At 30.4% G+C, this 24,293-nt stretch overlaps 1 protein-coding gene across 4 annotated transcripts in view; it reads right to left on the minus strand.

Annotated features, from left to right (window-relative positions):
• LOC127700015 (receptor-type tyrosine-protein phosphatase alpha-like) overlaps window positions 1–24,293 on the minus strand; it is a 581,206-nt gene that overhangs the window by 116,421 nt on the left and 440,492 nt on the right. The window lies entirely within an intron of this gene.

The following is a 24,293-nucleotide window of genomic DNA, read 5'->3' on the forward strand; positions in this document are numbered from 1 at the left end:
AAAAAAGTAGATAAAATCAGAATAAGAGTGCAAAATGTGCTGCTTTAATGGTCTTAGTCTAACGGTCAGTATGAAGCAAGTGAAAAATGAGGTTCTATGCACATACAAGTTGAATTCCTTTTAGCAGATTTCACTGAATCTGTATCAAAAGCACTTATTTCTGGTTGTTTGACCTTGTCTGTTTTACAGACTACCTTTATTTTTTTTTGTTTGATAGCTAGTGGTTAAAATATTGGCCTTTTGAGGCTGAAATTTCATGCCGGTTTTAAAAAGTAAAGTAAATAACTTTGCATCAAATCATACTGTCTACATATATAGTTGAAAGTGACAGTCATGTTACATCCAGGCTCCATGTTTTATCATATCTAAACAAAGATTTGAGCAAAAAGAAGCATATCTCTATCTACCATATCATTTATATGCTTTTTAATATGCAAATGTGGGGAACGACCTAAATTGACAACCTGTTTTTTTAAGCTTGACATTGCTGAAGACCATTTTATTCACATGTGTTATGCTATTTGAAACTTATATTTCCATTCAAAGTACATTTATAACATGTAAAAGGTGTTTTTATAACTTAACAACTTCAGAAAATTGTGGTAAGTGAAAAATATTACATTTCATATAAGGCCTCGATTCATTTGAAAACCTCTATTTTTTGGCACAGGCTCATATAAAATTTACTTCTGGCCATTTTTTATAAGTCTGAAACATGAAGTATGCTATCTGTTGCTTTTAATAGGTGATAACTTGTACATAGAAACATTAAAAAATGTAAGTTTTGGTATATTTTGGTTTTTAGAAGCCCAAATTTGATAGTTGAAATTGTTCTAATTCAACGCCACAATTCAGCACCCAAAGTTCAGATATAAAAAATGCCACATTTTTTATAATTGGTATCATATGGCTTTGAAACTTTGTAAACTGTTTTATAATACACTAAGCTTAAATCATGCCAAGTTTTATTAGAATTGGTCAAGTTTTAGACCCCTAAGAGGTGAATTCAGGAAATATTGAATTTGTACTTTGACAACTTCCCTGAATGATCTATTGGTATTAATTTGTCAAACTACATGAGAATAAATGATTTCCACTTTTATTTGATAGAAATTTTGTAAAAAAGTGACATTTCAGCCTACATGCCCAAAATTGAACTTTTTCAGTTGTTTCAATATTTTTACAAAAGTAGCATGCTTACTTTCTCTCTGACAGATTTTTCTGGTTTTCTATTTGTGTTTGTGGTATCTAATATAGATGTTTAACTCATTTTTGAACACTGAACACAAAAAAAAGTAGATAAAATCAGAATAAGAGTGCAAAATGTGCTGCTTTAATGGTCTTAGTCTAACGGTCAGTATGAAGCAAGTGAAAAATGAGGTTCTATGCACATACAAGTTGAATTCCTTTTAGCAGATTTCACTGAATCTGTATCAAAAGCACTTATTTCTGGTTGTTTGACCTTGTCTGTTTTACAGACTACCTTTATTTTTTTTTGTTTGATAGCTAGTGGTTAAAATATTGGCCTTTTGAGGCTGAAATTTCATGCCGGTTTTAAAAAGTAAAGTAAATAACTTTGCATCAAATCATACTGTCTACATATATAGTTGAAAGTGACAGTCATGTTACATCCAGGCTCCATGTTTTATCATATCTAAACAAAGATTTGAGCAAAAAGAAGCATATCTCTATCTACCATATCATTTATATGCTTTTTAATATGCAAATGTGGGGAACGACCTAAATTGACAACCTGTTTTTTTAAGCTTGACATTGCTGAAGACCATTTTATTCACATGTGTTATGCTATTTGAAACTTATATTTCCATTCAAAGTACATTTATAACATGTAAAAGGTGTTTTTATAACTTAACAACTTCAGAAAATTGTGGTAAGTGAAAAATATTACATTTCATATAAGGCCTCGATTCATTTGAAAACCTCTATTTTTTGGCACAGGCTCATATAAAATTTACTTCTGGCCATTTTTTATAAGTCTGAAACATGAAGTATGCTATCTGTTGCTTTTAATAGGTGATAACTTGTACATAGAAACATTAAAAAATGTAAGTTTTGGTATATTTTGGTTTTTAGAAGCCCAAATTTGATAGTTGAAATTGTTCTAATTCAACGCCACAATTCAGCACCCAAAGTTCAGATATAAAAAATGCCACATTTTTTATAATTGGTATCATATGGCTTTGAAACTTTGTAAACTGTTTTATAATACACTAAGCTTAAATCATGCCAAGTTTTATTAGAATTGGTCAAGTTTTAGACCCCTAAGAGGTGAATTCAGGAAATATTGAATTTGTACTTTGACAACTTCCCTGAATGATCTATTGGTATTAATTTGTCAAACTACATGAGAATAAATGATTTCCACTTTTATTTGATAGAAATTTTGTAAAAAAGTGACATTTCAGCCTACATGCCCAAAATTGAACTTTTTCAGTTGTTTCAATATTTTTACAAAAGTAGCATGCTTACTTTCTCTCTGACAGATTTTTCTGGTTTTCTATTTGTGTTTGTGGTATCTAATATAGATGTTTAACTCATTTTTGAACACTGAACACAAAAAAAAGTAGATAAAATCAGAATAAGAGTGCAAAATGTGCTGCTTTAATGGTCTTAGTCTAACGGTCAGTATGAAGCAAGTGAAAAATGAGGTTCTATGCACATACAAGTTGAATTCCTTTTAGCAGATTTCACTGAATCTGTATCAAAAGCACTTATTTCTGGTTGTTTGACCTTGTCTGTTTTACAGACTACCTTTATTTTTTTTTGTTTGATAGCTAGTGGTTAAAATATTGGCCTTTTGAGGCTGAAATTTCATGCCGGTTTTAAAAAGTAAAGTAAATAACTTTGCATCAAATCATACTGTCTACATATATAGTTGAAAGTGACAGTCATGTTACATCCAGGCTCCATGTTTTATCATATCTAAACAAAGATTTGAGCAAAAAGAAGCATATCTCTATCTACCATATCATTTATATGCTTTTTAATATGCAAATGTGGGGAACGACCTAAATTGACAACCTGTTTTTTTAAGCTTGACATTGCTGAAGACCATTTTATTCACATGTGTTATGCTATTTGAAACTTATATTTCCATTCAAAGTACATTTATAACATGTAAAAGGTGTTTTTATAACTTAACAACTTCAGAAAATTGTGGTAAGTGAAAAATATTACATTTCATATAAGGCCTCGATTCATTTGAAAACCTCTATTTTTTGGCACAGGCTCATATAAAATTTACTTCTGGCCATTTTTTATAAGTCTGAAACATGAAGTATGCTATCTGTTGCTTTTAATAGGTGATAACTTGTACATAGAAACATTAAAAAATGTAAGTTTTGGTATATTTTGGTTTTTAGAAGCCCAAATTTGATAGTTGAAATTGTTCTAATTCAACGCCACAATTCAGCACCCAAAGTTCAGATATAAAAAATGCCACATTTTTTATAATTGGTATCATATGGCTTTGAAACTTTGTAAACTGTTTTATAATACACTAAGCTTAAATCATGCCAAGTTTTATTAGAATTGGTCAAGTTTTAGACCCCTAAGAGGTGAATTCAGGAAATATTGAATTTGTACTTTGACAACTTCCCTGAATGATCTATTGGTATTAATTTGTCAAACTACATGAGAATAAATGATTGCCACTTTTATTTGATAGAAATTTTGTAAAAAAGTGACATTTCAGCCTACATGCCCAAAATTGAACTTTTTCAGTTGTTTCAATATTTTTACAAAAGTAGCATGCTTACTTTCTCTCTGACAGATTTTTCTGGTTTTCTATTTGTGTTTGTGGTATCTAATATAGATGTTTAACTCATTTTTGAACACTGAACACAAAAAAAAAGTAGATAAAATCAGAATAAGAGTGCAAAATGTGCTGCTTTAATGGTCTTAGTCTAACGGTCAGTATGAAGCAAGTGAAAAATGAGGTTCTATGCACATACAAGTTGAATTCCTTTTAGCAGATTTCACTGAATCTGTCTCAAAAGCACTTATTTCTGGTTGTTTGACCTTGTCTGTTTTACAGACTACCTTTATTTTTTTTTGTTTGATAGCTAGTGGTTAAAATATTGGCCTTTTGAGGCTGAAATTTCATGCCGGTTTTAAAAAGTAAAGTAAATAACTTTGCATCAAATCATACTGTCTACATATATAGTTGAAAGTGACAGTCATGTTACATCCAGGCTCCATGTTTTATCATATCTAAACAAAGATTTGAGCAAAAAGAAGCATATCTCTATCTACCATATCATTTATATGCTTTTTAATATGCAAATGTGGGGAACGACCTAAATTGACAACCTGTTTTTTTAAGCTTGACATTGCTGAAGACCATTTTATTCACATGTGTTATGCTATTTGAAACTTATATTTCCATTCAAAGTACATTTATAACATGTAAAAGGTGTTTTTATAACTTAACAACTTCAGAAAATTGTGGTAAGTGAAAAATATTACATTTCATATAAGGCCTCGATTCATTTGAAAACCTCTATTTTTTGGCACAGGCTCATATAAAATTTACTTCTGGCCATTTTTTATAAGTCTGAAACATGAAGTATGCTATCTGTTGCTTTTAATAGGTGATAACTTGTACATAGAAACATTAAAAAATGTAAGTTTTGGTATATTTTGGTTTTTAGAAGCCCAAATTTGATAGTTGAAATTGTTCTAATTCAACGCCACAATTCAGCACCCAAAGTTCAGATATAAAAAATGCCACATTTTTTATAATTGGTATCATATGGCTTTGAAACTTTGTAAACTGTTTTATAATACACTAAGCTTAAATCATGCCAAGTTTTATTAGAATTGGTCAAGTTTTAGACCCCTAAGAGGTGAATTCAGGAAATATTGAATTTGTACTTTGACAACTTCCCTGAATGATCTATTGGTATTAATTTGTCAAACTACATGAGAATAAATGATTTCCACTTTTATTTGATAGAAATTTTGTAAAAAAGTGACATTTCAGCCTACATGCCCAAAATTGAACTTTTTCAGTTGTTTCAATATTTTTACAAAAGTAGCATGCTTACTTTCTCTCTGACAGATTTTTCTGGTTTTCTATTTGTGTTTGTGGTATCTAATATAGATGTTTAACTCATTTTTGAACACTGAACACAAAAAAAAGTAGATAAAATCAGAATAAGAGTGCAAAATGTGCTGCTTTAATGGTCTTAGTCTAACGGTCAGTATGAAGCAAGTGAAAAATGAGGTTCTATGCACATACAAGTTGAATTCCTTTTAGCAGATTTCACTGAATCTGTATCAAAAGCACTTATTTCTGGTTGTTTGACCTTGTCTGTTTTACAGACTACCTTTATTTTTTTTTGTTTGATAGCTAGTGGTTAAAATATTGGCCTTTTGAGGCTGAAATTTCATGCCGGTTTTAAAAAGTAAAGTAAATAACTTTGCATCAAATCATACTGTCTACATATATAGTTGAAAGTGACAGTCATGTTACATCCAGGCTCCATGTTTTATCATATCTAAACAAAGATTTGAGCAAAAAGAAGCATATCTCTATCTACCATATCATTTATATGCTTTTTAATATGCAAATGTGGGGAACGACCTAAATTGACAACCTGTTTTTTTAAGCTTGACATTGCTGAAGACCATTTTATTCACATGTGTTATGCTATTTGAAACTTATATTTCCATTCAAAGTACATTTATAACATGTAAAAGGTGTTTTTATAACTTAACAACTTCAGAAAATTGTGGTAAGTGAAAAATATTACATTTCATATAAGGCCTCGATTCATTTGAAAACCTCTATTTTTTGGCACAGGCTCATATAAAATTTACTTCTGGCCATTTTTTATAAGTCTGAAACATGAAGTATGCTATCTGTTGCTTTTAATAGGTGATAACTTGTACATAGAAACATTAAAAAATGTAAGTTTTGGTATATTTTGGTTTTTAGAAGCCCAAATTTGATAGTTGAAATTGTTCTAATTCAACGCCACAATTCAGCACCCAAAGTTCAGATATAAAAAATGCCACATTTTTTATAATTGGTATCATATGGCTTTGAAACTTTGTAAACTGTTTTATAATACACTAAGCTTAAATCATGCCAAGTTTTATTAGAATTGGTCAAGTTTTAGACCCCTAATAGGTGAATTCAGGAAATATTGAATTTGTACTTTGACAACTTCCCTGAATGATCTATTGGTATTAATTTGTCAAACTACATGAGAATAAATGATTTCCACTTTTATTTGATAGAAATTTTGTAAAAAAGTGACATTTCAGCCTACATGCCCAAAATTGAACTTTTTCAGTTGTTTCAATATTTTTACAAAAGTAGCATGCTTACTTTCTCTCTGACAGATTTTTCTGGTTTTCTATTTGTGTTTGTGGTATCTAATATAGATGTTTAACTCATTTTTGAACACTGAACACAAAAAAAAGTAGATAAAATCAGAATAAGAGTGCAAAATGTGCTGCTTTAATGGTCTTAGTCTAACGGTCAGTATGAAGCAAGTGAAAAATGAGGTTCTATGCACATACAAGTTGAATTCCTTTTAGCAGATTTCACTGAATCTGTATCAAAAGCACTTATTTCTGGTTGTTTGACCTTGTCTGTTTTACAGACTACCTTTATTTTTTTTTGTTTGATAGCTAGTGGTTAAAATATTGGCCTTTTGAGGCTGAAATTTCATGCCGGTTTTAAAAAGTAAAGTAAATAACTTTGCATCAAATCATACTGTCTACATATATAGTTGAAAGTGACAGTCATGTTACATCCAGGCTCCATGTTTTATCATATCTAAACAAAGATTTGAGCAAAAAGAAGCATATCTCTATCTACCATATCATTTATATGCTTTTTAATATGCAAATGTGGGGAACGACCTAAATTGACAACCTGTTTTTTTAAGCTTGACATTGCTGAAGACCATTTTATTCACATGTGTTATGCTATTTGAAACTTATATTTCCATTCAAAGTACATTTATAACATGTAAAAGGTGTTTTTATAACTTAACAACTTCAGAAAATTGTGGTAAGTGAAAAATATTACATTTCATATAAGGCCTCGATTCATTTGAAAACCTCTATTTTTTGGCACAGGCTCATATAAAATTTACTTCTGGCCATTTTTTATAAGTCTGAAACATGAAGTATGCTATCTGTTGCTTTTAATAGGTGATAACTTGTACATAGAAACATTAAAAAATGTAAGTTTTGGTATATTTTGGTTTTTAGAAGCCCAAATTTGATAGTTGAAATTGTTCTAATTCAACGCCACAATTCAGCACCCAAAGTTCAGATATAAAAAATGCCACATTTTTTATAATTGGTATCATATGGCTTTGAAACTTTGTAAACTGTTTTATAATACACTAAGCTTAAATCATGCCAAGTTTTATTAGAATTGGTCAAGTTTTAGACCCCTAATAGGCCCAAGACCACAATTAATGATCCCGCTTTTCGTTGTCCACGAATATAGTTCCCTTTAATTAGAGTGTATTTTTTCTTAATTTTTTTTCTTTCCCTTCCTCACTCATTTCTTAGTTTTTTTTGGGTGGAAATAAAAGAAGAGAGGTGAAATAATCTTCTGAATGTTGTATTTTAACTGATTTTGATATGGAAAGAGTGATTAGGCCAGGTGCAAAAAGGTGATATTTACAGTTTTCGGAACATCTCTTGACTTGTCCATAGGGGTATGGATGTGTATTGGCTAAATTTGTAGGAGTCATTGGTTCAATCTTTCTGAATTTTGGATATATTTTTGGACTAGTACTATACATTATACACACAAAAGATTTGACAAAAATGCAAGGTGCAATTTTTTTAATGAAACAAAACGTTATAAAGAACTAATAGGGGAATTTAATTGTGGTCTGTGGCCTAAGAGGTGAATTCAGGAAATATTGAATTTGTACTTTGACAACTTCCCTGAATGATCTATTGGTATTAATTTGTCAAACTACATGAGAATAAATGATTTCCACTTTTATTTGATAGAAATTTTGTAAAAAAGTGACATTTCAGCCTACATGCCCAAAATTGAACTTTTTCAGTTGTTTCAATATTTTTACAAAAGTAGCATGCTTACTTTCTCTCTGACAGATTTTTCTGGTTTTCTATTTGTGTTTGTGGTATCTAATATAGATGTTTAACTCATTTTTGAACACTGAACACAAAAAAAAGTAGATAAAATCAGAATAAGAGTGCAAAATGTGCTGCTTTAATGGTCTTAGTCTAACGGTCAGTATGAAGCAAGTGAAAAATGAGGTTCTATGCACATACAAGTTGAATTCCTTTTAGCAGATTTCACTGAATCTGTATCAAAAGCACTTATTTCTGGTTGTTTGACCTTGTCTGTTTTACAGACTACCTTTATTTTTTTTTGTTTGATAGCTAGTGGTTAAAATATTGGCCTTTTGAGGCTGAAATTTCATGCCGGTTTTAAAAAGTAAAGTAAATAACTTTGCATCAAATCATACTGTCTACATATATAGTTGAAAGTGACAGTCATGTTACATCCAGGCTCCATGTTTTATCATATCTAAACAAAGATTTGAGCAAAAAGAAGCATATCTCTATCTACCATATCATTTATATGCTTTTTAATATGCAAATGTGGGGAACGACCTAAATTGACAACCTGTTTTTTTAAGCTTGACATTGCTGAAGACCATTTTATTCACATGTGTTATGCTATTTGAAACTTATATTTCCATTCAAAGTACATTTATAACATGTAAAAGGTGTTTTTATAACTTAACAACTTCAGAAAATTGTGGTAAGTGAAAAATATTACATTTCATATAAGGCCTCGATTCATTTGAAAACCTCTATTTTTTGGCACAGGCTCATATAAAATTTACTTCTGGCCATTTTTTATAAGTCTGAAACATGAAGTATGCTATCTGTTGCTTTTAATAGGTGATAACTTGTACATAGAAACATTAAAAAATGTAAGTTTTGGTATATTTTGGTTTTTAGAAGCCCAAATTTGATAGTTGAAATTGTTCTAATTCAACGCCACAATTCAGCACCCAAAGTTCAGATATAAAAAATGCCACATTTTTTATAATTGGTATCATATGGCTTTGAAACTTTGTAAACTGTTTTATAATACACTAAGCTTAAATCATGCCAAGTTTTATTAGAATTGGTCAAGTTTTAGACCCCTAAGAGGTGAATTCAGGAAATATTGAATTTGTACTTTGACAACTTCCCTGAATGATCTATTGGTATTAATTTGTCAAACTACATGAGAATAAATGATTTCCACTTTTATTTGATAGAAATTTTGTAAAAAAGTGACATTTCAGCCTACATGCCCAAAATTGAACTTTTTCAGTTGTTTCAATATTTTTACAAAAGTAGCATGCTTACTTTCTCTCTGACAGATTTTTCTGGTTTTCTATTTGTGTTTGTGGTATCTAATATAGATGTTTAACTCATTTTTGAACACTGAACACAAAAAAAAGTAGATAAAATCAGAATAAGAGTGCAAAATGTGCTGCTTTAATGGTCTTAGTCTAACGGTCAGTATGAAGCAAGTGAAAAATGAGGTTCTATGCACATACAAGTTGAATTCCTTTTAGCAGATTTCACTGAATCTGTATCAAAAGCACTTATTTCTGGTTGTTTGACCTTGTCTGTTTTACAGACTACCTTTATTTTTTTTTGTTTGATAGCTAGTGGTTAAAATATTGGCCTTTTGAGGCTGAAATTTCATGCCGGTTTTAAAAAGTAAAGTAAATAACTTTGCATCAAATCATACTGTCTACATATATAGTTGAAAGTGACAGTCATGTTACATCCAGGCTCCATGTTTTATCATATCTAAACAAAGATTTGAGCAAAAAGAAGCATATCTCTATCTACCATATCATTTATATGCTTTTTAATATGCAAATGTGGGGAACGACCTAAATTGACAACCTGTTTTTTTAAGCTTGACATTGCTGAAGACCATTTTATTCACATGTGTTATGCTATTTGAAACTTATATTTCCATTCAAAGTACATTTATAACATGTAAAAGGTGTTTTTATAACTTAACAACTTCAGAAAATTGTGGTAAGTGAAAAATATTACATTTCATATAAGGCCTCGATTCATTTGAAAACCTCTATTTTTTGGCACAGGCTCATATAAAATTTACTTCTGGCCATTTTTTATAAGTCTGAAACATGAAGTATGCTATCTGTTGCTTTTAATAGGTGATAACTTGTACATAGAAACATTAAAAAATGTAAGTTTTGGTATATTTTGGTTTTTAGAAGCCCAAATTTGATAGTTGAAATTGTTCTAATTCAACGCCACAATTCAGCACCCAAAGTTCAGATATAAAAAATGCCACATTTTTTATAATTGGTATCATATGGCTTTGAAACTTTGTAAACTGTTTTATAATACACTAAGCTTAAATCATGCCAAGTTTTATTAGAATTGGTCAAGTTTTAGACCCCTAAGAGGTGAATTCAGGAAATATTGAATTTGTACTTTGACAACTTCCCTGAATGATCTATTGGTATTAATTTGTCAAACTACATGAGAATAAATGATTTCCACTTTTATTTGATAGAAATTTTGTAAAAAAGTGACATTTCAGCCTACATGCCCAAAATTGAACTTTTTCAGTTGTTTCAATATTTTTACAAAAGTAGCATGCTTACTTTCTCTCTGACAGATTTTTCTGGTTTTCTATTTGTGTTTGTGGTATCTAATATAGATGTTTAACTCATTTTTGAACACTGAACACAAAAAAAAGTAGATAAAATCAGAATAAGTGTGCAAAATGTGCTGCTTTAATGGTCTTAGTCTAACGGTCAGTATGAAGCAAGTGAAAAATGAGGTTCTATGCACATACAAGTTGAATTCCTTTTAGCAGATTTCACTGAATCTGTATCAAAAGCACTTATTTCTGGTTGTTTGACCTTGTCTGTTTTACAGACTACCTTTATTTTTTTTTGTTTGATAGCTAGTGGTTAAAATATTGGCCTTTTGAGGCTGAAATTTCATGCCGGTTTTAAAAAGTAAAGTAAATAACTTTGCATCAAATCATACTGTCTACATATATAGTTGAAAGTGACAGTCATGTTACATCCAGGCTCCATGTTTTATCATATCTAAACAAAGATTTGAGCAAAAAGAAGCATATCTCTATCTACCATATCATTTATATGCTTTTTAATATGCAAATGTGGGGAACGACCTAAATTGACAACCTGTTTTTTTAAGCTTGACATTGCTGAAGACCATTTTATTCACATGTGTTATGCTATTTGAAACTTATATTTCCATTCAAAGTACATTTATAACATGTAAAAGGTGTTTTTATAACTTAACAACTTCAGAAAATTGTGGTAAGTGAAAAATATTACATTTCATATAAGGCCTCGATTCATTTGAAAACCTCTATTTTTTGGCACAGGCTCATATAAAATTTACTTCTGGCCATTTTTTATAAGTCTGAAACATGAAGTATGCTATCTGTTGCTTTTAATAGGTGATAACTTGTACATAGAAACATTAAAAAATGTAAGTTTTGGTATATTTTGGTTTTTAGAAGCCCAAATTTGATAGTTGAAATTGTTCTAATTCAACGCCACAATTCAGCACCCAAAGTTCAGATATAAAAAATGCCACATTTTTTATAATTGGTATCATATGGCTTTGAAACTTTGTAAACTGTTTTATAATACACTAAGCTTAAATCATGCCAAGTTTTATTAGAATTGGTCAAGTTTTAGACCCCTAAGAGGTGAATTCAGGAAATATTGAATTTGTACTTTGACAACTTCCCTGAATGATCTATTGGTATTAATTTGTCAATCTACATGAGAATAAATGATTTCCACTTTTATTTGATAGAAATTTTGTAAAAAAGTGACATTTCAGCCTACATGCCCAAAATTGAACTTTTTCAGTTGTTTCAATATTTTTACAAAAGTAGCATGCTTACTTTCTCTCTGACAGATTTTTCTGGTTTTCTATTTGTGTTTGTGGTATCTAATATAGATGTTTAACTCATTTTTGAACACTGAACACAAAAAAAAGTAGATAAAATCAGAATAAGAGTGCAAAATGTGCTGCTTTAATGGTCTTAGTCTAACGGTCAGTATGAAGCAAGTGAAAAATGAGGTTCTATGCACATACAAGTTGAATTCCTTTTAGCAGATTTCACTGAATCTGTATCAAAAGCACTTATTTCTGGTTGTTTGACCTTGTCTGTTTTACAGACTACCTTTATTTTTTTTTGTTTGATAGCTAGTGGTTAAAATATTGGCCTTTTGAGGCTGAAATTTCATGCCGGTTTTAAAAAGTAAAGTAAATAACTTTGCATCAAATCATACTGTCTACATATATAGTTGAAAGTGACAGTCATGTTACATCCAGGCTCCATGTTTTATCATATCTAAACAAAGATTTGAGCAAAAAGAAGCATATCTCTATCTACCATATCATTTATATGCTTTTTAATATGCAAATGTGGGGAACGACCTAAATTGACAACCTGTTTTTTTAAGCTTGACATTGCTGAAGACCATTTTATTCACATGTGTTATGCTATTTGAAACTTATATTTCCATTCAAAGTACATTTATAACATGTAAAAGGTGTTTTTATAACTTAACAACTTCAGAAAATTGTGGTAAGTGAAAAATATTACATTTCATATAAGGCCTCGATTCATTTGAAAACCTCTATTTTTTGGCACAGGCTCATATAAAATTTACTTCTGGCCATTTTTTATAAGTCTGAAACATGAAGTATGCTATCTGTTGCTTTTAATAGGTGATAACTTGTACATAGAAACATTAAAAAATGTAAGTTTTGGTATATTTTGGTTTTTAGAAGCCCAAATTTGATAGTTGAAATTGTTCTAATTCAACGCCACAATTCAGCACCCAAAGTTCAGATATAAAAAATGCCACATTTTTTATAATTGGTATCATATGGCTTTGAAACTTTGTAAACTGTTTTATAATACACTAAGCTTAAATCATGCCAAGTTTTATTAGAATTGGTCAAGTTTTAGACCCCTAAGAGGTGAATTCAGGAAATATTGAATTTGTACTTTGACAACTTCCCTGAATGATCTATTGGTATTAATTTGTCAAACTACATGAGAATAAATGATTTCCACTTTTATTTGATAGAAATTTTGTAAAAAAGTGATATTTCAGCCTACATGCCCAAAATTGAACTTTTTCAGTTGTTTCAATATTTTTACAAAAGTAGCATGCTTACTTTCTCTCTGACAGATTTTTCTGGTTTTCTATTTGTGTTTGTGGTATCTAATATAGATGTTTAACTCATTTTTGAACACTGAACACAAAAAAAAGTAGATAAAATCAGAATAAGAGTGCAAAATGTGCTGCTTTAATGGTCTTAGTCTAACGGTCAGTATGAAGCAAGTGAAAAATGAGGTTCTATGCACATACAAGTTGAATTCCTTTTAGCAGATTTCACTGAATCTGTATCAAAAGCACTTATTTCTGGTTGTTTGACCTTGTCTGTTTTACAGACTACCTTTATTTTTTTTTGTTTGATAGCTAGTGGTTAAAATATTGGCCTTTTGAGGCTGAAATTTCATGCCGGTTTTAAAAAGTAAAGTAAATAACTTTGCATCAAATCATACTGTCTACATATATAGTTGAAAGTGACAGTCATGTTACATCCAGGCTCCATGTTTTATCATATCTAAACAAAGATTTGAGCAAAAAGAAGCATATCTCTATCTACCATATCATTTATATGCTTTTTAATATGCAAATGTGGGGAACGACCTAAATTGACAACCTGTTTTTTTAAGCTTGACATTGCTGAAGACCATTTTATTCACATGTGTTATGCTATTTGAAACTTATATTTCCATTCAAAGTACATTTATAACATGTAAAAGGTGTTTTTATAACTTAACAACTTCAGAAAATTGTGGTAAGTGAAAAATATTACATTTCATATAAGGCCTCGATTCATTTGAAAACCTCTATTTTTTGGCACAGGCTCATATAAAATTTACTTCTGGCCATTTTTTATAAGTCTGAAACATGAAGTATGCTATCTGTTGCTTTTAATAGGTGATAACTTGTACATAGAAACATTAAAAAATGTAAGTTTTGGTATATTTTGGTTTTTAGAAGCCCAAATTTGATAGTTGAAATTGTTCTAATTCAACGCCACAATTCAGCACCCAAAGTTCAGATATAAAAAATGCCACATTTTTTATAATTGGTATCATATGGCTTTGAAACTTTGTAAACTGTTTTATAATACACTAAGCTTAAATCATGCCAAGTTTTATTAGAATTGGTCAAGTTTTAGACCCCTAATAGGCCCAAGACCACAATTAATGATCCCGCTTTTCGTTGTCCACGAATATAGTTCCCTTTAATTAGAGTGTATTTTTTCTTAATTTTTTTTCTTTCCCTTCCTCACTCATTTCTTAGTTTTTTTTGGGTGGAAATAAAAGAAGAGAGGTGAAATAATCTTCTGAATGTTGTATTTTAACTGATTTTGATATGGAAAGAGTGATTAGGCCAGGTGCAAAAAGGTGATATTTACAGTTTTCGGAACATCTCTTGACTTGTCCATAGGGGTATGGATGTGTATTGGCTAAATTTGTAGGAGTCATTGGTTCAATCTTTCTGAATTTTGGATATATTTTTGGACTAGTACTATACATTATACACACAAAAGATTTGACAAAAATGCAAGGTGCAATTTTTTTAATGAAACAAAACGTTATAAAGAACTAATAGGGGAATTTAATTGTGGTCTGTGGCCATATATGTCTGTGGTCACCGTCATGCATTTAGATAAGAAATTCCAGCATGCATCATCAAATAATTCATGTGTATTTGTGACTTCAACATTATATTATTTCCCAGTAATTATGTAAACCATTTTGATTTATAAGTATATATGTCTGGGACTATATATCTCACAGGCACTTGTCTCAGAAAAAAAATTTCTTTATACTTTAATTAAGGTATATTAGGGGGGGGGGGAATCTGAGACAAGTGCCTGTGATATATCTGTCAGTCCCAGAATAATAAATATAATTGTATCTTAATCTTTGGAAAAATCCAATTATTAAATTGTTAAATTCTTTTACTTCATAATTATGTCAAAGTATACTTTTTAAAGTTTTAAATTTTAAAGTTATAATAAATATTCCGTTTTGATCTAAGGAAAAACTTTTTAAACTGTAATGACATGGTCAGTCAACTGATTTGTTGCATGGCTGATTACAGGTAATTAAAGCATGCAGTAATTTTCCATTACGACAGTGCGTTTACCCTGGGGTGTGTATAACCATAGATGTATACATCTATGGTATAACGTTTTAGAAATACCATAGTTTTCTAGAGAACATCCTGTCGATGTGTAATACAGATTGATGACATTACACAAAATTTCTTTCGTTAAATGTATTTAAGTATCTGTGTCCATTCCCTGTTGCAACACTACAAATTTTTCGAAGAAAAAAATGTTAAAATTTGAAAAAAAAATCATTTATATAAAATAAAGAAGAAAAAAAGTAGCAAATAAACTTATGTTATTTGCCTATCCTGCAGTAGACAAGAAATTGAGGATGAATACCATTTCTTCTCAGTCTGTCCATGCTATACATCATTTAGGGATACCTATATACAAAATATTAATAAAAATCTTAATTTCAATTTTATTAAATTGCAGTCACCTATAACAATCAGGCATATGACCGCACTTTTAAATAGCACTCTGCCAGTCATTATAAAAATCACCATAAAGTATATTAATGATTGTTTTTTATTGAGAACATCTGTATAACTTATGTTTCTTTTAATATGTATCCTAATTTTTATTTTTGTTTTTTTTTTGTTCATGAACATTAATAATGTGTTAATTGTCGATACACACATATTTATAGTCTTTTTTTCCCCCTGTGAATACCACTGCCACTCTAATATAATTATAGACAATTTAACTATTGTCAGTTTCTTGTCTCAATACTGTATGCCATAACCATTTAATGTACATGTGTTTGTGCTTATAAATATTGTCTATTGTCTATTGTAACTACGCATTGAGTAAACATAATTTCACTTTACATGTACAAACCCTTGAGAAAACGTATATATAGATGTGTTTTAAAAGGGTGCGTCTAAACACTGCTAAGGAGTCCTTAGTGCACTAAGGACTTATGATATGCCACTAAGGACTAGATGGGGTTCTATAACCTTTTATGTCTTTTCATATTATGGTAGATATTGATATTTAATGCATAAATTTCAAATTTTATAGAAAAATAATCACAAATAAATGAGTTATTCAACATTGTGTAGACACGTGCCTGTTTTTCTTTGATATGCCGAAAATCAATGAACCGTTAGAGACGTGTCAAATTACATAACTGATTACACGGGAATCCTGCTTTCTGTGAGGGGGCGGACAGGGTAAAGGGAGACAGGGAGAGAAGGGGTGGGAGAAAGGAGAGAGAGGGGCGGGAGAAAGGAGAGAAGGGGTGGGAGAAAGGAGAAAAGGGGGTAGATAAGGGAGACATAAATGTTTATAAAAAAATAATAAAAGTGAGTCGGAAATTGATTATATTATTAAATTAGATAATACAAAGCTTGAAGAAAGTGCTAATAAATGGCATAGTAGGCTTAATGAAAACGACCTCATAAATACGCCTAGCGACGTCACTTATTCAATCATTACGCTCTCTTATATACGGAGAAAGACTAAAAACTAACAGAATATCAATGATTGTATTTTGAATCCGTGCTTTTATAGAAACAAACATGTTACCATCCCTGTTTTTTAGATAAATTGCGTCAAAGTTGACCGATATGCAAAGAATTTGACAGAAAAGGGATGAGGCTTCTGCATATCAAATAACGTTATTTTTACGGAGAGGTATGAAAATATGTAACGGGATCTGAATGGTGTTTGTTATTTTGTTTTCAATTCCCCTGTCTGGTTACTTACATTTCGTCCTAACCGGGTGCATAATTAGCTCATAAAGAAATTAAAATCTTCAACTTAACCCTACTAGCCAAATTAGACAAGGGTGATGCCACCGCAACTTCCGTGTGTCAAATATTTCATGCATGTTTACAGTGGCGGATCCAGAAATTTTTATAAGGGGGGTCCACTGACTTCCTCAGAGGGGGCCCGTTTCAGTCATGCTTCAGTGATTCCCTATATAATCAACCAAATTTTTTCCACAAAAGGGGGGGGGGGGGGGGGGCGGGCCCCCTGAAAAACCATCTGAATCCGCCTCTGTGTTTAGGACGATTCAATACAATTAGAAATAGTTGTGTTTAAAAGACACATTTAATGCAACCATCAAAAAAGGTTAAACATTCTGTTAGTTGTAAAAATGATAGATACAAACAATATCTTTATGAAATACATATTCTTAATCAAGTATACTATATGGTGTAAACGTGTGATTTTTTTTAATGAGTTTGCTCATTTTAACATTTTTAACAAATTATATTCAAAATTTCACTTGAAAAGACAAAGTTCAACATTCTGTCATTCGTGAAAAATTATACAATATAAAATCCTGAGAATATATATGCACACTCGGCGCAATATAAAAGTTCAAGCTTGAAATTGTACATGTAGTCGTAGAAGGAGTATGGCCTTTAAACAATGAGTAAAGCACATACAACATAGTCATTATTTCATACAATATCTTAAACAGACAATTTGGTTATAAAAATACAAATCGGATTTCCTTCTGACATACTTGTTCTTCTTAAAGAAAAAATAGATTTAAAGAAATTATATTTGAAAATATTTCTGTTGGTTTAGTTTCAAGGATTTATATAGTAATATACAATACAGATCCTTGTTTTTTTCATTTTTACACGTGATAGATTTAGGTATAAAGTATTCAAATTATCTTGTATTACAAAAAATGATTATTTTCACATCATGAAAAAGCATATTTTCACATCATGAAAAAGCATATTTTCACATCATGAAAAAGCATATTTTCAAGGCATTTCGTGCGAAGCAAAACCTTTTTATGTGAAAATTATATCTATAGCTCTAAATTAATACATACGGGGTAATTTTCGTAAATAATGTGCTAAAAACTGTGGAACATTTAAAAAAAACATTTGTCTCCTTTATATATTTGAAAATGAAACTTCAAAGTTCGATAATGATTTTTAAGCTTCTTATACTTTTAGAAAAAAAAATGTCGAACAATTACAAAAAAATAATACGGTATGAAATCCTTTGTAAACAGCTATCAAACTGGTTGAAAACTAGTGGTTTTGAATAACCCCAAGGACGTCACATGATTTTTTTTTCTCAATTCAATCGTAATTCGTACTAAGTATGAAGTGCCAATAGAAAGTGGAGAAGCAAACACCATGTTTTGATAGTTTTTTTCGGAATTTACTCATAAATTTTAATGAAACACGCATCTTTGTTGGAATTAAAATTAAAACAAAAAACTTATAAATATATCTATTCCTTTTGTCTTGGTATCTCTAAATATTACTTCCATGCTCTTACATAAACATTTAACAAGCTGACCACACTCTTAACTTATTAGTTGGCGCACATCAAAGTCGTGCACAAATGGGAAATAACTTTGTCGAGAAAGATATAAAAAATAAATAAAATTATTTGTCCTTTAATCATTGCAAATAAGAACAACATATTTAATTATAAATTATTAAGCATTAATCTTTTCGATACAATTGTTAATTACTTAAAATAAAAAGATTATGATTGTTTATTCAGTTGGTATGTTATATGGCACGTGTCAATCGGTTCACTGATTTTCGGCATATCAAAGAAAAATGGGCACGTGCTTAAACAATGCTTAATAACTCGTTTATTTGTGATTATTTTTCTATAAAATTTTTAAATTTATGCATTAAATATCAATCTCTTACTTAATATGGAAAAATAATACATGTTACAGCACCCCATCTAGTCCTTAGTGGCATAGTATACGTCCTTAGTGCACTAAGGACTCCTTAGCAGTGTTTAGACGTACCGGTTTAAAAAGGTCAATTCTCAGTGGATTTATTTCACACAAGGACCACTGGCACTTTTCTCAGAATATTGATTCCTATATACTTTAATATAACATTAAAAGTATATAGGAAATTTTTTTCTAAGACAAGTGCCTGTGACTAGGACATAAGATAACTAGAACTAAGTTCATTGGAAAGTCTTTTTGTCTGATACATGTATACCTATAGATAATGTACATAATTAAGAACAGCTTCAAATATATAGGCCTATAGATTAACGGTACGTCTAAAAATCGCTCAGGACCTCCGTTGAGGGTATACATTCGATAGATAATTTAATTTTTGATCTTATAATTTTGGTTTTGATAAAATCAACCCAACATTAAAGAAGTTATTTGAGAAACGTCATGCATGACCGATGATCATATTCAATACCAATCATCATTTTGATTAGGTCGTTTGATCTTTAATAATTAGGACTGATTGGTGATGGTTATAGCACATACAAGTAAACTTTGCAAACAAACAAAAAAAAACGTGTCCTTGGAAAAATTATAAAAATACATGAATATTGTTTTTACAAAAAGAAGTTTAATACATTTTTCGTTTTGTATGTAATAATTGAAGCCATTTAGAAATATAAGAAATCTTCACATAGTCGGGAAATTTTCAATTCAAGTTATTTCATTTGAAAACGTTAAAAAATATAGATCTTATTCGATGTAAAATGTGGCGTCCTTGCGGATCAAAACCCCGTTTAAATAGGGTTTGTCTACTTTCATCTATTGCCGAACATTCTATAATCAGGGATATGTACAAATCCTTGCTATAATATAATGAATCTCGTCGCCAATATCACCACAATTACATAAATTACAAATACAATCTTCTAAATATTTGGCATCTAACAATTTCAATAGGAAATTTTGAGTCGAAACTGAAGTACCAAATCTACAAAAAGAATCACTATTTTTTGTAGTAGTAGGCGTCGAAAACTAAACTGTTTATAATCTTTTTTTTCTCCTAAATTAATTAAAACTCTTGAAATAATTTAACATTATCTATAGACAGCTTACACATTCAAATCTTTTTAGAAGTACATGAGTGTAACTGTATAGTAATAATTTGTTCATTAACCCCCCTTTTTTCTTCTATAAAATTACATTGTAATCGATTTTATTTCCAAATATGTGTTTGCTAGGATTGACACTTAGAACGTACAACATAAAGTAACAAGTAAAAAGTCACGATTCAGTTTTGGGATATTTTTTTCTTTGAATAAACTTAATTTTAAAAACGTTTCAGTATTTTTCTGAAATATTTTTAAAAGGAAACGGACTTGTAAACAAAATTTATTTTTTAATATTAATATTGAACAATGATTGTTAAGAAAACAATCTGCCAAAGTGGTTTGGTAATTAACTGGCTTCATGCTGTCAAAAATGTCTCCTTTTTATAAGTTTTTGATAAAAAAAACTATTTGAAGGCGAATAAATTATTTCCTCAACTATCTATAAATAAAGTCAATTCATCAAGAACTTTCTCTCATATATTTATACAATTGTAAAATAATTAATTTAAACTTTTGTACTGCGACTTTCTGTCCGTTTACCAATACTTATTCCTTGTTAGGTTTTGTCATATCCATTTACGAATACTAATAATGTGATAATTTTCGGATGCTTTTATCCTATTTTCATATCAAACAACCTTTCTTCTTCTTCTCTAGGTTACCCGTAGAACGGAGTTAAGTACAAATTTAGGAATTTAGTACTCAAAATTTTCAACAACAAAACGTTATACTTTCATTTACCTGGATTTTGTTCTACGCTTCGAAGCCGCCACCCTGTATCAAACATAGCCAACACCTCGCATGGCGTATTCACGATGTTGAGGGATTGACAATATACAATCAAAGTTAGCAATATACAGCAAGTAAGTAATTGGGTGTTGAATGCCAGTAGATCTGAATTTGTAAATTGAATTTAACCTGTTTAGAATGTGTATTGTTGAATTGTTTAATAAAATTACACACATATGATAATCTGGGCTGATATGCATAAAACCACTTTAAGTTCAAAGTATCAATGAAACTGGGTCTGCATGAAAAAATGACTTATCACATAATATCAGAACCTATGTTTACTGTTAGATGATAAGAAAATATAGCTGTAGGTCTAGTTTACAAATTATTTATTCTTTTGATTTCTATTTGACTGTCTGGGTGCTTCTTATGTGTTTTAAATGTTTGCGTTTTGTATGCTATAGACTAGTTAAGTTTTATAGACTGTTGTACGTCATTTGGTCGTTTTTAAGTTTTTGACATGGCGTTGTCAGTATGTCTTCGACTTATAAGTTTTATATAATCTGCATCTCTTGTGCTGTATTTTAAAATGTATCTTTACACATGTATTCATCAATACACCAAAAAAATATGAATAAAGCTTTCGTATATATAAAAATAAGGAGATGTGGTATGATTGGTAATGAAACAACCATCCGGGATATTTTGAGACAAAGTGCACGTATTAGTAGTCAGCCGAAACCACTAAGCGTTTTGCATCCATACGTTGTTTTTTTTTTCGGGATACTGACTGCATAGTAAATTATCAATATACTAGTTATAATGTTCTCGAGGGATGACCCTATTTTACACAGACATATATACACATATGTGTTCTATTACGTGTCAGTAACCTCCTCGACTCGGTTCATTTTACGGCGGCTAATTTTTGTCTTAAGAATAAACATAATTGATAAGTTTCTTTCCCCTGCATTCCTCGATCGCACTTGTAAATAGCACATTGGCCTTAAGACATTGGTACACTATATATATATGCTATACGTTACAACTCTTGCCGTCAGTACTCAAAATTGGAAAAATATTAAATAAGAAGGTATAGAAAATTAATGCACACACACTATTATCAACCACATACATGATGTTTTTCTCAATTGACCTAAATCGTTATTCCGCAATACAACGAGGGTGATGAAAAGAATCTGAAAACCCACCAATTTCCCAAATGAATAACTATCCATTACTTTTCTACTGTAAAGTTTTATTAAATACACATTTGATTTGAAATGGCATATCAGAGAGATATATCATAGGCTGATCCAAGGGAGGGGGAGGCTTGGGGGCCTGGGCCCCTCCTTTCTTGGGAAAAATTTGGTTGATTATATAGGGAATCACTGAAGCATGACTGGAGCTGGCCCTCCCTTATGAAAAGTTCTGGGTCCGCCACTGTATATTCATAAAAAAACCTAACAAATTATCCAAAAGATGAATAAATAGTCTTGAAGGACTCCAGGAGTCAATTTCACAAAAATACTTACGACTAAGATTGATTATAAGTATACTTGAGTCGGTTTTACAAAAAAAAAATTTACACAAGTAATTGTAAGTATACTGTATTGTACATGACTTAATGACTATCAATATTATTTGACTTAATGACTATCAATATTATTTATAAGTTTTTTTGTGAAACTGCTGAATTGTTTTTCCATGCTTATCTTACATCTAAGTTGTAAGCATTTTTTAAAACCACCTCAAGGGTATAATGTCTGCTCGCCCATAGAATCCGTTTGCCTTATTTTTATCAAAAATGAAATATATTGATATTAATACTGTAAATTCAGAAATTATTGCGTGCATTTATTTTTGCGATTTTTCAAAAATGCACAAGAATGCGATTTTAATTATTGCGATTTCAGAAAAATCTACATACAGATCTATGTTTCAGTTATCAAAATGCGAGTTTTTATTATTGCGATACTCACCTAGTCACATTATTCGCATTAATAAAAACCTCGCAATAATTTCTGAATTTACAGTAGTATAAAGGTTAAATAATTTATTCATACATTTTTAATTGACTAGAATTATTGAGGAATTTAAACCATTCCTATTTTTAAAAAGTGACAAAAATAAAATTTATATATAACAGGGTGATACAAATGAGAAAAACTCAAGAAATTGTTGTCAATTAAGATAAATACATGCAGTTAATAATGGTTTTCAGTTGTTTTTTTAAAGCAGAGGCAGATTTAGTGGGGGGGGGGGGGGGGGGGGTTTCGGGCCCCCTTTTCTTGAAAAAAAATTGGTTGATTATATAGGGAATCACTGAAGCATGACAGGAGCAGGCCCCCTCTTAGCTATAGGCAGTCACTTATGAAAATTTCTGGATCCGCCACTGTAAAATCGTCTTCAGTTGTATTATATTAAAAACTGTATACCTGTATTCTATAGTGCAAATCAAAGGAAAATAATGTAAATTATCTGGTAGTAGCAATACAATATAAATATTATTCAAAAATAAACATTATACATCAAGATAACATTGAAAATAAAATTTAAAATCAGGGCGAATGGACCCAGGGCAAACAGATATTAACTTATTCAGGCTAACAAGTAATTAAGGTTGAATGTGAATCAGGACGAACGGACCTGGATCCAAACTCCAGTAGGGTAACTCCTATAGGTCAAAAGTTCATGTTTATAAATTTCGTCAGGTCACCAGTACCTCACTAATCAAAATGAAACAATATGTTACAGACAATTTACATCTTTAATTTCAACATAATTTAGGTTATAAATATCTTTCTTCTATATTTTTGGATAAATACTCAATTATCCGGCAAATTCCAAGTTGAAACTTCTTCAGCAGGCCTATCCCCACCAGAGACCAAACGATGCACAAGTTAGGTATCGGTAACGATATGAATGCAACAATGAGCAAAAGCCATACCATCTAGCTAGCTATAAAAGGCTTTGAATAATAATAATAAATATAAAATAAATCAAACAAGGAATTTAATGGTTTTGGGCAACTGTTTTGAATTTAAAATAAAGCTTTAACAATGTTAATTTTTTTGTGCATTTATTGTTGCTTATTTTGAATAATGGACAAACATGTGAGATTGATTATTGTGATTTAAGAAAAACCTGCATACATAAAATTGAAAATGGAAATGGGGAATATGTCAAAGAGACAACAACCCAACCAGAGAGAAGACAACAGCCGAAGGCCACCAATGGGTCTTCAACACGGCAAGAAAATCCCACACCCGGAGGTGGTCTTCAGCTAATAAATGTGTATCAGATATAAGAATTCAATACAGCTCTCAGTCACATTAAATAATAAAAACCTCACAATAAGTTCTGAAAATCAGAATGAACAGTATTGTAAGATTCTCAAAGTGTACACATGGAGTTATGAAACTTAAATTAATCATGCTAATTTAACATGTTAAAGATTGGCATACAACTTGGAGTAGCCT

This window comes from Mytilus californianus, unplaced genomic scaffold, assembly GCF_021869535.1.
Source record: "Mytilus californianus isolate M0D057914Y unplaced genomic scaffold, xbMytCali1.0.p SCAF_1, whole genome shotgun sequence".
NCBI classification, from domain to species: Eukaryota; Metazoa; Mollusca; class Bivalvia; order Mytilida; family Mytilidae; genus Mytilus; species Mytilus californianus.